Source organism: Haematobia irritans, chromosome 3, assembly GCF_050003625.1.
Source record: "Haematobia irritans isolate KBUSLIRL chromosome 3, ASM5000362v1, whole genome shotgun sequence".
NCBI classification, from domain to species: domain Eukaryota; kingdom Metazoa; phylum Arthropoda; class Insecta; order Diptera; family Muscidae; genus Haematobia; species Haematobia irritans.
The window spans coordinates 168128659-168141538 of NC_134399.1; the positions used below are offsets into that span (position 1 = coordinate 168128659).

At 34.0% G+C, this 12880-nt stretch overlaps 1 protein-coding gene across 4 annotated transcripts in view; it reads right to left on the reverse strand.

Annotated features, from left to right (window-relative positions):
• The window catches only part of Fur2 (furin-like protease 2), a 797201-nt gene that overhangs the window by 717913 nt on the left and 66408 nt on the right, over positions 1-12880 (reverse strand). For 2 of the 4 annotated variants that reach the window (XM_075301235.1, XM_075301232.1), the window contains exon 2: positions 2739-3281. The gene's annotated coding sequence lies outside the window, so the exon portion shown is untranslated. Of the gene's footprint in view, positions 1-2738; positions 3282-7777; positions 7968-12880 lie in introns of those variants that run through there. The other 2 variants (XM_075301234.1, XM_075301233.1) reach the window with 2 other exon arrangements.

Consider the following 12880-nt stretch of genomic DNA (forward strand, 5'->3'; position numbering starts at 1 on the left):
CAAAAATTTCTATAGAAATCAAATTTTGACAAAGTTTTCTACTGAAATGATATTTTAATAAATTTTTCTACAGAAATAAAATAAAATTTTCTATAGAAATAAAATTTTGTCAAAGTTTTCTATAGAAATCAAATTTTGTCAAAATTTTCTATAGAAATCAAATTTTGACGACATTTTCTGTAGAAGTAAAATTGTGACAAAATTTTTGATAGAAATCAAATTTTGACAAAATTTTCTACACAAATAAATTTTTGACAATTTTTTTTATAGCAATAAAATTTTGACAAAATTTTCTATAGAAATAAAATTTTGACAAAATTTTCTTTAGAAATAGAATTTTGAAAACATTTTCTATAGAAATAAAATTTTGAGAACAATTTCTATAGAAATAAAATTTTAACAAAAATATCTATAGAAATAAAATTTTAACAAAAATATCTATAGAAATAAAATTTTAACAAAAATTTCTATAGAAATCAAATTTTGTCAAAATTTTCTACTGAAATGATATTTTAATAAATTTTTCTACAGAAATAAAATTTTGTAAAAATTTTCTATAGAAATAAAATTTTGTCAAATTTTAACAAAAATTTCTATAGAAATAAAATTTCAACAAAAATTTTTATAGAAATCAAATTTTGTCAAAATTTTCTACTGAAATGATATTTTAATAAATTTTTCTACAGAAATAAAATTTTGTCAAAATTTTCTAATGAACTAAAATGTTAATAAATTTTTCTACAGAAATAAAATGTTGTCAAAATTTTCTATAGAGATAAAATTTTGTCAAAGTTTTCTACAGAAATCAAATTTTGTCAAAATTTTCTATAGAAATCAAATGTTGACGACATTTTCTGTAGAAGTAAAATTGTGACAAAATTTTCGATAGAAATCAAATTTTGACAAAATTTTCTACACAAATAAATTTTTGACAATTTTTTTTTTATAGAAATAAAATTTTGTCAAAATTTTCTATAGAAATAAAATTTTTTCAAAATTTCCTATAGAAATCAAATTTTGTCAAAATTTTTTATAGAAATCAAATTTTGACGACATTTTCTATAGAAGTAAAATTGTGACAAAATTTTCTATAGAAATCAAATTTTGGCAAAATTTTCTACAAAAATAAATTTTTGACAATATTTTTTATAGAAATAAAATTTTGACAAAATTTTCTTTAGAAATAAAATTTTGACAAAATTTTCTGTAGAAATAAAATGTTGACAAAATTTTCAATAGGAATCAAATGTTGACGACATTTCCTATAGAAGTAAAATTGTGACAAAATTTTCTATAGAAATAAAAATTTTGACAAAATTTTCTATAGAAATAAAAATTTTGACAAAATTTTCTATAGAAATAAAAATTTTGACAAAATTTTCTATAGAAATAAAATTTGACAAACATTTGTATAGATATAAAAATTTGCCACAATTTTGTAGTGAAGTAAAATTTTGGAAAAATTTTAAATGATATTAATTTAATTTGGAAAAAGGGTCCGCTGGTACGAATTTTGGTCCACTTTTGGAAAACTGTTGGTCCAAAAAAAAAATCATTGTGGCAAAGCTGCTCCTAACGTCGTGACTATGCCTTGCAGACGTTTAAAATTTTGTAGCGAATGTCATGCTGATAGTATATCAAAGGGTTTGGACAGGTATGATTGTCCAAATGGCCGTACCTCAGTCGAGGATTCTTTACAAATATGTACCCACTACTAATACCTCTGTTAGAAGTTGATATTGTTATGAACTAAAATGAAGAAATAATGAATTTAGTTCATAAATTTGTTATTATTGATTTTGCGAAAAAGTCCCCAAAATATTAGGGATATATTTCATTTTGTATTTTGACGATTTATTTCAATTTTTGGGGTATAATTTTATATTTTGGGGAATTATTATATAATGATATAGGAAGCCACCGTGGTACAATGGTTAGCATGCCCGCCTTGCATACACAGGGTCGTGGGTTCAAACCTAGTTTTGACCACACACCAAAATGTTTTTCAGCGGTGGAATATCCCATCTCAGTAATGTTGGTATCATATCTGTGGGTTTCAAAACTTCTCTAAGTCATTGTTGCCTGTATTGGGGATTCCTCCCAAATTGGGGGGAATCCCCAATGAATGGGGACGACTTTTTTGAATTGGGGATCTGGTGGGGAATTTTCATAAATTTGGGGATCTTTGTGGGGATCTTTTCGAAATCCGTTCAGTATAAAAAATCAGGTTTGCAATAACTTATTTTGGTGGTCCAAGCGCTAATTTATAATTTTACTCAGCTAGGATAAGACATTTGTCTACAATTGTGAAATCATTTCGTGAGTATCGAGCCTAAATGTTGTCCTGTTATCTGTGTTCATCACTGATTTGGACAATATATTCCATAAATATAGAAATTATGAAGATGGTTCACCTCCATATGTATCTACCACCTAATTTTATTTTTTGAGTACTTAGAAATAAATGTTCGTCCATAAATACATGGCCTCGAACTCCCATTTTCATTTTTCGAACATTTGGAAGACAGTCGTCGGTCTCATGCCTAACCTAACTTACATAATGGAATAAGTCATCAATTTTGGGGACTCCTTTTATTTGTGAGTTTGGGGACTTTTTTCATGGAGCCGTTTTCTAATCCCGAAATATAAAAGGCAACCCTCGTATGCTATCATCTCTTAAACTCGTTAGGTATCACCAATTGATGTTATATAAAGGTAAACACAAATGTTGTACTTACCTTTTTTTTATAAAAAATTATTTGTTGTTTGTTGCTTCCAATGTTGAGCGTTTCGTATACAGGAAATACAAAGATGACAGCAACGACGTTGACGATTTTCGAAGATAATCCTGCAATGTCTTCCACTTTACTCAGGCAAATGATGGCTGCAATTGTTACAAAATTGACGATGACTATTAATCCACGACGATAATTGGCAAAAGTATGTTAAGTTAACAACATTTAAGTTTAATTCCGTTGTTTGCCGTTATTTTAATTATTTGTATAATTTGTTAATTTCGTCAGCAGATTTTAATTTAAATTGATAAAAACGATTTTTTGATTTAGGTTGTCTCACACATGAAAACACGTTTAGCGTAGAAATAATTACCAGATTATGGGTTTTTTTTTAGGCGTTTTTGCTAGATCTCAAATGCGTGTGTGAATCGTTAGCGATGAAACGAGAGTCGTTGTAGAGCGCTAAGCTTCTCTCACACAGTTAAGTCCAAGTTTTGTAGTTCTGTTGTTTGCCGGTTACTTGGACGTGAAATCTAGCTGTGACGCCTGTGATTGACGGCATCACATTGATGTTGTTGTTGTTGTATTCAAATTTAATTGCAATCGAAAGGAAGAAACAAAAAAAACGGAGAGAGAAAACAAATAGAATATAAAACAAGTGTTTTGTATTTTTTCATTTGTATTTCAAGCTTAAATGGTGTCACGTAAATAAGAAAAATGAAATTGGGTCGTTGATATAAAAAAAAACAGAGAAGAAGAAACAAGGACTTCTTTTTGGAGAAAGAGAATGCAAACTAATACTGGCGCACAAAAAATGGCAATGACAAATAGAAGAAATAATTGAATCGAATTGATTTTTTCATTCATCTGTAAAACTGATGAACCCCCAGGCCAAAGTTAAAGGTTGGGTTAGGTTTGCCAAAAAAATTTATACAAACGAGCCCTTCAAACGCGTTATAAATATTAAGGATTCTTTTAATGTCCTTCTGGTTCTGGCACAGAGTGCTGTTTTTCTTCCCCCTTGATTTCTATTCATTTGTTATCGAAAGCTTTAACAAATTGTGTGGTTTCAGAAATAGGGATGGCGTTCGGGTTGAAACAAATGGATGGGATTTATATCAACCTAATAAATCCCATCCATTTGTGAAGAACAGAATTCAAAAGAAATAGGAAAATTACAAGAAATGAGAAATTAAAAATAAAAGCATAAAACAATTTCGGGTTGGCTTCTGTAATGAATTTAAGGACGATTTCAAAAGCTTTGAACTAACTTTGAAGGACAAGTATTTTCATTTATTTAAATATACTAATTTTTATATTGAATCTCATAACACTAAGGACAAAACAGTTTTAATGGAAAGTTTTACACTTTTGGACATAGCGAAATACGCTTTTCTTTTTTCGAATATTACCAAGTAAGAGAATTCCCTAGACATATTAAATTTGAGTGCAGTAAATTTATAAGATTTCAGTTATTAATGAATACTGTAGCATTCTATGTTAAGCTTAACGAAAAATTCTCTCTCTGCTATAAGAAGAATTTTTGGAATTGGACCCATGACCCTTTGAATGCATGGCAGGTATTCTAACCAATGTAATGCAATGACGGGGACTCTCATGGGGCCAAGTTACTTTCAGTGAATATAGTTCGACCGTCCGTCTGTCCGTTCATCTGTTAGTCTGTCTAATTCTTGAAATTGGTAAGACAAAATTTTCATTTCTAAGTATGTCTCGATTTTAATAAATATGGCCCTACGAGTATTTTATTAAATATTTGATAATTTCGTTAAAACAAATTTTTATGTTTTTGAGAGAATCTGTTTCGGAAATAATAATTAAATAAAAATTGATTAAATTAAAAAATGAAATAAATAAGTAATCTGTAGGAAGAACTTCACAATCTTCACGATAATGGTATCCCGGTGAGCCTAAAATATTCTTGTTAGAAATATTGGCCCTTTGAATACGTATACTAACCATGCTTGACGGGAGCCACCGTGGTGCAATGGTTAGCATGTCCGCCTTGCATACACAAGGTCGTGGCTTACTGCTTCGGCCGAACACCAAAAAGTTTTTCAGCGGTGGATTATCCCACCTCAGTAATGCTGGTGACATTTCAGAGGGTTTCAAAACTTCTCTAAGTGGTTTCACTGCAATGTGGAAAGCCTTCCGGATTCGGCTATAAGAAGGACATCCCTTGTCACTGAGCTTAACATGGTATCGGGCACTGAGTACTGAGAAGTTCACCAATGTGGTATCACAATGGACTGAATAGTCTAAGTGAGCCTTATACATCGGGCTGCTACCTAACCTAACCTAGCCATGGTTGTTAGAGACCATATACTAACACCACGGGTGAATTGTGCTCTTCCAAGGGGCTCCGGAGGTCAAATCTGGAGATCGGTTTATATGGGGGCTACATATAATTATAGACCGATATGGACCAATTCCTGCATGATTGTTAGAGATCATATACTAACATCCCGTACCAAGTGAGCTTGATACATCGGGCTGCCAACTAGCCTAACCATGCTCTTTCTATATCTGCCTGGTCTCCATTTAGTTTGTCTGTTGGATCTTCTGTATGAAACGATTTTCTGTACTTGTATGTCAACAGAAAAAAGGCCACTGGAAAATGGACTACCTGGGACGAAAATAGATCTTTCGCGTTTTTAAAACAAGGAAACTACTCCCACGGCTCCAAATCACGACCATTTTAAAGAAGCGTTCTAACTATTTGAGCGATCGTACGAAAAATTCCTGTCAGTGTGACGATTTTCAATAAAATAATGATATAGCTATATTTTATTGACTACCTCATGGAACATCGATTCAGAGTTTAGAATAGCTCCCGCTTTTGCCATGTCCGTTGGTCTGTTCCTTTTTCTGTCCTCCCTCCTGCTCATCCGTCTGTCTTTCGCAAAATGGAGATGAGGAGCCATCGTGGTGCAAGGGACTGAATAGCCTAAGTGAGCTTGATACATCGGGCTGCCACTTAACCATGCTTGACAGCTCTTTCTATATCTGCCATTTAGTTTGTCTGTTGGTTCTTCTGTCCTCCCTCCTGCCCCTGCGTCTGTCCGTCAGTCCATTTATCTTTCGCTAGATTATAGTCGCAATTATTATTTAATCTTATTGAAAATGTGTATGAAACGATTTTCTGTACTTGTATGTCAACAGAAAAAAGGCCACTGGAAAAATGGACTACCTGGGACGAAAATAGATCTCTAGCGTTTTTAAAACAAGGAAAATACTCCCATGGCTCCAAATCACGACCATTTTAAAGAAGCGTTCTAACTATTTGGGCGATCGTACGAAAAGTCCCTGTCAGTGTGACGATTTTCATTAAAATAATGATATAACCGTTTTTTATTGACTACCTCATGGAATATCGATTCAGAGTTTAGAATAGTTCCCGCTGTTTCCATGTACGTCCGTCTGATCCTTTTTCTGTCCTCGCTCTTGCTCATCCGTCTGTTATCGGTCTTTCGCAAAATGGAGATGAGGAGCCATCGTGGTGAAAGGATTACCATGTCCGCATCATGGGTTCAATCCCAGTTTCTAGTAAACACCAAAAAGTTTTCCAGCGGTAGATTATCACCTCTCAGTAATGCACGTAACATTTCTGAATGTCTCTAAGTGATTTCAGGGCAATCTGGAAAGTCGTTAGGACTCGTTTATAAAAAAGAGGTCCCTTGTCATTGAGAATCGGGGAAGCTCTCAGTGATAAGTTCACCACTGGGGAATCACAATGGACTGAATACTCACAAGTCAGTCTGAAATATCGGACTGCCACTATACCTTACCGAGATTGCAATTTGTTCTTTATGAAATTCTCTACGGAGGGATTTTTACCACTTGTATGTAACGATTTTCATCAATATGAAGATCGTGTTCATAATATCGAGCCGGAATTAAATTATTCCATTTTAGTAATTGATGGCCTTAAAATTCGATATAAAATACATTTTTAGGATATTTCTCATTAGAACATTATTCCTTTACTCGTAGTAAAAGAAGAAGTGATTACACATATAAATCAGCTGGTTTATTTATAACCCCAGGATATATTAACTGTCAGGAGGTCACAATATTTATTGATAACACTACGCTTCTTACTCTTTAAATCCCGTGAAGCCCTTGTTTTTCTGAATATCGAGAAATATCCTAAGATTTTTCAAGATTTTTGTTTTTCATTTTCCTAAATCCCTAGATTTACAAAAAAACAGCTACTTCATCATTAAAGATATACCACCAAATACCCAAACAAATTGACATACAATTCAATGATTTTCCCTTGATTGTCTTTGACTGAATAACCCATAAAAAGTGGCCGGTTTCATTGGTGAATGTCAATGAAAAAGAATGCGTGAGCCGGTAGAGTCAAGAATTGTTAAGAATTTTCGTTTTTCTTATTTTTTTTTTTCGTTAACACCATTCAAGCTTGAAATAAGATAAGAGGTAAGTTAGAATGGTAAAGGGGGGGGGGGGGGCTGTGAAGGTGTTTGCAATGGGAAAAGGCACACAGTTATGGCTGTTTTAATATTGCAACGTTGTTGGAATAACAAATGAAGTTCCCCTCACTCTCCAACTTTCCCATAGCTAAAATAAAAATTGGTTGACTGGGTCGTCATCGTTGCCATTCAACTCAGCCAGCAAGCCAGCCAGCCCTAGTGGGACCGTGACGTTTTTATTTTGTGGTTTTAGTTAATATGCGTATGTATGCCTCAGTCAGCATTCTCTAATCTTCAAAACGTTGTCTTGTGGTGATTCCACTTTGTTTTTGGGGCCTTTTGTTTCATTTATACAATTTTTTTTTCTTTCTTTGTTAAGTACACTTCAGAATAAGCGGGAATTTTTGTGTATTGGACTTTTCAAATGATTTTGCGTTTCAATAGACAAAAAAAAAATCAACTAAATTTGCCAATAATCCAGCAACCAAAAAGTCAACCATACACCGATATAGGCACTCATTCGAATAGAGCTCTTAATCAGAATTATGCAAATTTATTTTCACTTTTTTTCGCATAGAAAAGTTTTACTTTTGTTGGTTATCGTATTAAGAGAATATCATATGGACACTTCTTCGATATTCAACAGGATCCAGAAATAGTTCACATTTTTTACTACACGCTTAATTTACTTCATTGAAATACACGATAGGAATTTTGTTTTATTAGTCTTCTTTGACCGTTTTTCCCAAAATAAATTCAATATATATTTTTTTTTGTGTTTTTGTTTGAAAATCGAATGACATAAAATTCGATTACTTCTCTTTTTTGTCTGTGGATGTGGAATCTCGTTTTATTTTTTTTAGTCTCGATACTTCATGTGATTTAATTATTTATGGAGATTTTTTTTAACGATTTCATTGATTGTGTGACAGCCGGTTGGTTGTTGGTGGGGTTTTTTGCCCTCTTCACTCTCTTTTGTTTTTTGGGTCTGCTGTCGCAATTTTTGCGGTCTGTAAAAAAAGAAAGAAAGAAAAAAGAAAGTTTAGAATTGTCATATATGTATGTGTATTTAAATTGTTTTTTTTTTCTACTTAAAAACAAAATTATATATTTTTTTTTGTTAACATAAAAGTTTTTTTTTCTTTTCTAGAAAAGTGAAGGTAATCCATAAGTCTAAAGAAAAAATCCAAATATTTTATTTTGCACGAGACTTTGGAATGTCTAGCTTTTGCGGTGAGATGACATTGGCAGTTTGTAACAAAACGTGTGAATGTTATTATTTCGATTGAAGTAAGCAAAAAAATTAAAATTTTGTTTAGTTCTATGCTGAGTAGACAAAATCAGTATTTATAGACTAACTCCCCACGTCAGGTGGGGGTTCAGGTTTCAATAACTATGATCTGAATAATTTTCTTGCTTAGACCCCACATTTTTCGTGGGTGATCAGACAAGTACGCCGGGATTGGGCAACCCTAGTGTTGCAATCTTGGGTTGCAACTGACAGCTCTATTGTAAAGCTTGATATTTTTGATATTACATATGAGCGTTATTTTTGTTATTTACAGCAACTTAAAAGATTCATCTAGCACCAAAAAAATTGATTTAAATTTTGAATATTTTGGTGTGATTATTTTTTACAACTTTCAACGTGAATCAACTCAACAACAGGGTATCGATGATATTAATTCAATTTTTGGCGACGCAGCTCTGTCAAGGACCACTGTTTATCAATAGCATAGTAAATTCAATCGAGGTCACTCCAACAGGAATTTCGTGAAGGTCGTCCAAAATTCGTTGTTGTTTCGGAAACCATTGATGCTTTCACCTATCATGAGATTGAGCCAACCTTAGGTATTAGTAGGACCAGCATACATAAAATATTGAATGCACATATGACCATGAAAAAAATTTGTTCGCATTGGATTCCAAAGAAAATGCTCCAAAATTACGATGACGGTGCTTCGAAACACGTCTATGACATCGTGATAGGTGATGAATCGTGGATTTACGTATATTAGTCCGCAAGTAGATAGCAGACGATTGTTGCACACCCAGAGAAGGAATATGATCACCTCAAACATGTTTTAAGAGGAAAATGTTATTTTTGGGTGGTGACCATGTAACATGGTTTTCGCAACCATGTTATTTTCTCGGAAATCATGTATCTGATTTCGGCAAGCAGGTTATATTTGACGAAAAAATAACATTTTAGTGACAAACATGTTACATGGTCACCATACAAAAATAACATTTGCTCTTGAAACATGTTTGAGGTGATCACATTCCTTCTCTGCGTGCACGTGCACGATTCACTTGCAAGCAAATGATCGCATGTTTTTTGGGAAAAAAACTGAACTTGTCGCACTCGTACCACTAGAACAAAGCAGAACAGTCAATTATGAGTCGCACATGAATGTGCTTCAAGAAATCAGAAAAATCAACCGACAAAGATCGATCATTCTTCACCCGAACAATGGGAGTTTTCACACATCGGATCTGATTTGAGGGGTCATCCGCCGTATAGTCCTGACGTTACACCATATAATTTCTTTTTATACCCGTAATAGAAAATGAAAGGATAACATTTTTCGACACCTGAAGAACCTGTTGATGGGTTTAGAATTCCATAAAGAAATTCAAACGTAATAGTGTGATCAGTGTTGGCAGCGTTGGCAGTATTTCTCCTCAAATATCCGCAATAAATTTCTAACAAGTTTTTGTAAAAAACAAAATCCCCAAATTTCTGGAAATTCCCCATCTAACCCCCAAATCATCAGCTCAAAACTTCCGTCCCCAACCACAAAAAAAATATATCCATATTGGCTTGTTATACACTCAAAAAAAGTTTATTTGGATGCAAAGATTTTGGTATTGATTTCGAAGCCGCATCTTGGGGCTTCTATAAAATAAATAAATTTTTTAGCGAACTATCTGGCTTTAAATCTAGGACCAAAAAAATGAAAATTGAATACAGATCTCATTTATCAAATTTTCATTCTCTTTTCGCGGTTTATTAACAAATGCCAGTTTAAAAATCTAAACTATAATGGATACTTCAAAGTAAAAAAATTTTTCCTAATTCAAAAAAAAAAAAACATTAAACCAAAGACGCTAAATCCTCAAAAATAAGTCTTAGTCCATATTTGAAGCGTTTTATCTTAAATCTAAAGTTTCAACATTTCAGTTAATTTAAGGACAATTTCTTTAAATCAAAAATGTGTTTCTTTACTTTAAGAAAAATTAGCCTTAGTTCACGAAATGCGACTTTAAAAAAGGGACGCAAATTTACAAAATTGGTGTCCTAAAGTTAATGAAAAACAAATTTGAAGCAAAGATTATAAACTTTATTTTAATGAAAATTTCATTATTTTAAAGAAATTTGTTCTCAATATTTTGTAAATTTCGCATCCTAAAATTTAGGTTAGGTATCACGTAAATATTTTTTTTTTAGTGTAGCTCGTGAGTTGAACTTATCGCGAGAACGGGTGCAAAACTTTAACGACGGATATTGCCGACATCGACTAGGGGAAGACTTTTGGAGGCCGGGGTACGTCACAGAAAGGTACCGTTATTACGGTTTTAAGGTAATAGACTTTAGGTTAGGTTAGGTTAGGTGGCAGCCCGATGTATCAGGCTCACTTAGACTATTCAGTCTATTGTGATACCCCATTGGTGAACTTCTCTCTTATCACTGAGTGCTGCCCGATTCCATGTTAAGCTCAATGACAAGGGACCTCCTTTTTATAGCCGAGTCCGAACGGCGTTCCAGATTGCAGTGAAACCACTTAGAGAAGCTTTGTAACCCTCAGAAATGTCATCAGCATTACTAAGGTGGGATAATCCACCGCTGAAAAACTTTTTGGTGTTGGGTCGAAGCAGAAATCGAACCCACGACCTTGTGTATGCAAGGCGGGCATGCTAACCATTGAACCACGGTGGCTCCCATAATACACTTTAGTGCTGTGAGAAATATTTGTTTTACAAAGTTAAGAATTTTGTAGGAGAGGATGGTTGTGTCAGATCTTATGGAGCCCTCCTTGGCTGTGGTTATGATGGGTTTTGGATCTCTGGATGCGGTGAAGCGAGATCTAACAGTCCACAACTTGCTCGAAACTTGCCAGGTGATCGGCGGCTCTTCACAGATTTGGTAGTGATGTCGTGGGCGAGTGGAGAGGTGAACACTACTTACATGGGTCTTTGGCAGTGTGATAATGAAAAATGAGCTGAGATTAATGCAAAAGTGCATGAGCTCAACGATGCTCAAAAAAAAAGTTCGACTGGATATAGCCAAGTAGTTGCTTTGCTTGCGCGAAGAAGACCTTTTACTGAATTTGGTTTTCCCCAATGGGAAGTTATCTTAAAATCAGCAGTTTGTGGACAAACAATTTTAACAGGTTTACTAAGCTGAAAATGTACACCTTTGATGGGCTAGAATACTGCAAATCCACTTTGGTTAATTTTGACTCCAAGCAATCTAAACTGATTCTAAAACTTCATGTTATTTTCAATATTTGTTATTTTCGCACAATAAAATTAGGGAGTCACCGGGATGCAATGCTTAGTATGCCCTCCTTGCATACAAAAGGTCATAGATTCAAACCCAGTTTCGACCAAAGAACAAAAAGTTTTACAGCGGCGGCTTATAGCCTCTCCGTAATGCTGGTGATGTTTCTGTGTGTTTCAAAGTTTCTAACATATATTATGAGTGGTTTCACCGCAATATCTAACGGCGTTCGGACTCTGCTATAAAATTACCTATTTTTCAAATCATTGAGCTAATCATAGAACCACGCAGCACTCACTGATAAGAAAGAAGATCACCACTTGTAGTATCACAATGGACTGAATAGTCAACGTGAACCTGACAGGCTGCAACTATACCTAACCTAACAATAAAATTAAAAAAAAAAAAAAAAAAAAACAAGTATATACGGCCGTAAGTTCGGCCAGGCCGAATCTTATGTACCCTCCACAATCTACGAAAGACTGTCATCTACAATCGAATTACTTGAGTTGTGGTAATACTTACCGATGGCAAGATATCTTAAAACTTCTTAACATCGTTTTCTAAATTGTGAGTTAATCCATACGTGGTATATATTAGACAAAGAGGTATATGGACGAAATGGACTTTTGCACGGTACGTAGAGAGCTAGAATTGAAATATGGGGGTCGCTTATATGGGGGCTATGTGCAATTATGAACTTGATATGGACCAATTTTTGTGTGATTGGGGATCGATTTATCTGAGGGCTATATTAACTATAGACCGATATGGACCTATTTAGGCATGGTTGTTAACTGTCATATACTAGCACAATGTACCACATTTCAATTGACTCCAATGAAATTTGCTCTTCCAAGAGGCTCCAAAACCAAATCTCGGGATCGGTTTATATGAGGGCTATATATGATTATGGACCGATATGGACCACTTTTGGTTGTTAGATATCATATACTAACACCACGTACCAAATTTCAACCAGAGCGGATGAATTTTGCTTCTCCAAAAGGCACCGGAGGTCAAATCTGGGGATCGGTTTATTGGGGGTTATACATAATTATGGACTGATATGAATCAATCCCTGCATGGTTGTTGGATACCATATACTAACATCACGTACCAAATTTCAACCGAATCAGATGAATTTTGCTCTTCCAAGGGGCTCCGGAGGTCAAATCTGGGGATCG